Source organism: Ovis aries, chromosome 3 (genome assembly GCF_016772045.2).
Source record: "Ovis aries strain OAR_USU_Benz2616 breed Rambouillet chromosome 3, ARS-UI_Ramb_v3.0, whole genome shotgun sequence".
In the NCBI taxonomy this organism is placed as follows: Eukaryota; Metazoa; Chordata; class Mammalia; order Artiodactyla; family Bovidae; genus Ovis; species Ovis aries.
In genome coordinates this window covers 172101178-172104396 of record NC_056056.1, presented here as the reverse complement: position 1 = coordinate 172104396, position 3219 = coordinate 172101178, and the positions used below count along the sequence as shown (strand labels likewise).

The 3219-nt window shown below is 43.1% G+C and overlaps 1 non-coding gene across 1 annotated transcript; it reads left to right on the top strand.

The window, feature by feature from the left end:
- Positions 1 to 1045: 1045 nt before the first annotated feature.
- On the top strand, positions 1046 to 1152 carry LOC114114182 (U6 spliceosomal RNA). Its single transcript, XR_003589019.2, has one exon. It is a non-coding gene; the product is annotated as a U6 spliceosomal RNA (small nuclear RNA).
- Positions 1153 to 3219: the final 2067 nt, after the last annotated feature.

Below are 3219 nucleotides of genomic sequence, written 5' to 3'. Positions count from 1 at the left end.
TTACTGTACACTTATATAGCACCTCGTACCTTTCATTCATCGTACCTATCACAGCTTCAAATTGTGTATTATGCTATTATTTGAATACTTTTCTCTAAACAATTCCAATTAAGAGAGAAACCATATCTCTTTTGCTTAGAACTGTATTGCAGCCACTTGCATTGCGTCTGGAAGATGGGAGGGAATCAATGAATGCCTGAGTATCCATGCACCACTCTTCTCAGCACTGGAGGTCCCAGATCCTTACATATCCTCACTATCCCACCCCAGAACACTGCCGTTTGCCAAGGTAACCACTTTAGCCCCTGCATCCCAGGTGGCTCAGCTGGTAAAGAATCCACCTGCAATGCAGGAGACCCCGGTTCAATTCTTCGGACAGGAAGATCCCCTGGAGAAAGGATAGGCTAGCCACTCCAGTATTCTTGGACTTCCCTGATGGCTCAGATGGTAAAGAATCCACCTGCAATGTGGGAGACCTGGGTTCAACCCCTGGGTTGGGAAGATCTCCCGGAGGAGGACATGGCAACCCACTCCATTATTCTAGCCTGGAGAATCCCCATGGACAGAGGAGCCTGGCGGGCTACAGTCCAGGAGGTCACAAAGAGTTGGACACAACTAAGCGAGTAAGCACAGCACACACACAATCTTGAGGTATATACCACTTCTTTTTTGGATCATCACGGGCTCCTAAATTTTAGACATGGTCAGTCTATCTGAGGCCCTTCCTCCATGTCCAGATATAAGTATTAGCATTCTCCCTCCAACCACCCAAGCATCTGAACCTCCATGGACCCTTCCTGTTGCTGCCACTCTGGCAGTGGCCTGGCAGTCCTCCAGGTGTTCTGTCTTCATCATAGTATTAAGCAGGAAGTATTATCAATGTTCTAGGATATCCTGTGCTCTTTATATACAAAATGAGAATAACAGTAGCCATTGCAAAGGGTTGATGAAGCATTAAATGAGATATTCTGCATCCACAATACACTGCTCAGGCAACAAATGCTTAGAATTTTTATTACTACTAATAACTGCAAAAATCCCATCAGTTGTCACTTCAGCAGCACACCTACTAAAATTGGAATGATACAGAAAAGGTTACCATGGCCTCTGTGCAAGGATGACACATAAGCTGGTAAATCATTCCATATTTTTAATGAAAAATATCCCACTGGACCCCACACAATATTTTATTGCTGCAGTTTGTACTTACTGAGTAAGATGATGGGAAGCTAATATGGATTCGATAATAATCTTAGATGAGCTCACACTTTATTGGTTGCAACAATAAATCCAATAGTATGTCTAGAAGTGGAAAATCATGCTTATTCCCATTCTCAGAAAATGCATGACATGTCTAAGGATTTAAAGGTCCTTTGCAACAATCCCATGCCCTATTCCTCCCACACTGCGTCCTCAAGCTGAAAGTACAACTTTGGGAAATGGTATCCATACAGTCTCTCCTCTCTTATTTTCATTTTTCTCTTAGTATGCTCTGTCAGAAGAGCTGGGATGCTACCCCCTTGGTCAGAAGTTATTGCTGTTCAGTCATAAAAAGGTCAGAACTCTCAGCCCATCTACTTTAGGGCAGAAAACTTGGAAGAGGTCAAAGCTGAACCCTAGTAAGGATGAGAGTAAGGGAAGGGAATCTCACTGTGGTTGTTATCCCACCAGAGAGGTTGCAGACAAACTAGAGAGGAAAGCAACTCATGTGTTTATTTTTTTCACTCAACAAGCCTTTATTGAACACCCTACCATGTATCAGGAACTTAATTTAGCTAAGGACTTCCTAGCAGTGTGACCTGAGGGAAGTTAATTAATTTTCCCATTCTCAGATTGTTGCCTGTAAAATGGAGATGATCATTGTGCTGAGACAGGTATTCACTAAGATAATATGCACAGGGAGTGACACACAGTCCATGTGTGATGCAGTCGTGTTCACTGCTAGTGCTGTTGTTCATGTGGAATAAGATGGATGCAGTGTTGCCATCATGACATTTTGAGTCAAACGGGACACAGAGAAAAGCATGCAGGAAATTACAATAGCACCTGCTGGAAGTAGTAGAGGGAGTGTTGCAAACATGAAGAAGGGACACCTAATTCAGACTTCCTGGGAAAAACATCTAAAGCTTAAACTGAGACATTAAGGGTGAGTAGTAGTGTTAAAGAAAAGATTGTTCTGGTACTTGTTAAAGATGGTAAGGAAGACTATTTTCAAGAGGATCTATTGGCAGAAGGGGAGAAAGTTCAGGCTCAACTCTGAATACCATGGGAGTGGAGATTTATAGCCAAGGAGCAGGACAGGGGGTGGAGGATGGAAAGTCATGAAGAAGGTAGGATAATTCTTGCTAAACTAACCAAACAGAATTTTTGATGAGGGCAGGCCTGGGGGACCAGATATCACTGGGAAATGGTGGGTAGGGGATGAGGAGAGGTGATCAGATATTGAGGGTGATCAAATATCGAGGTGAGGGAGTACAGCTAAATCAACTTCAGAGGATTCCAGCTAAAATTGGACTCTATGAGGATAGAGACCAAAGCCCAGGGCCCAGTCTAGTTGAGTAGAAGGCTCAAAGGAGGCCAACTAAAGCCTGGTTAGAAAGGCAAATAGAAGCACATTCTCTCTTCTCCCACAAAGAACACCCTATTTCCAGACAGGGAGTAACCTCTGTTGCACAATGGAATCACCCAGGGATCTTAAAATATACTGATGCCTAGGTCCCACCCCCAGAGGTTCTGAACTAATTGGTAGGGCAAGCAGTCTGAGCTCTGGGTTGGGTTTTTGTTTGTTTTCCAGATTTATTGAGATATAATTGATATATAATGTTGTATAAGGTGCAATGATTTGATCTATATATATATACTGAAATGTTCATGGCACTAAGGTTCCTTAACACATCCTTCACCTCACATAATTACCATTTTGTTATTGCTGTTACACAATATTGTTTGGAGAAGAAAATGGCATCTAGAATCCCACAGACAGAGGAGCCTGGTGGGCTACAGTCCATGGTATCACAAAGAGACATGACTGAGCAACTAACACACGATATTGTTAACTACAGTTACCATGCTGCCCATTAGATCCCCAGAACTTACTGCTCTTATGACTGGACATTGGACATTGGTGTCCTTTGACCAATATCTCCTCATTTCCCTCACCCCTCAGCTCCCGGCAACCACCAATCTGCTGTTTCTGAGTTGGCTTTTTCAGATTCCACA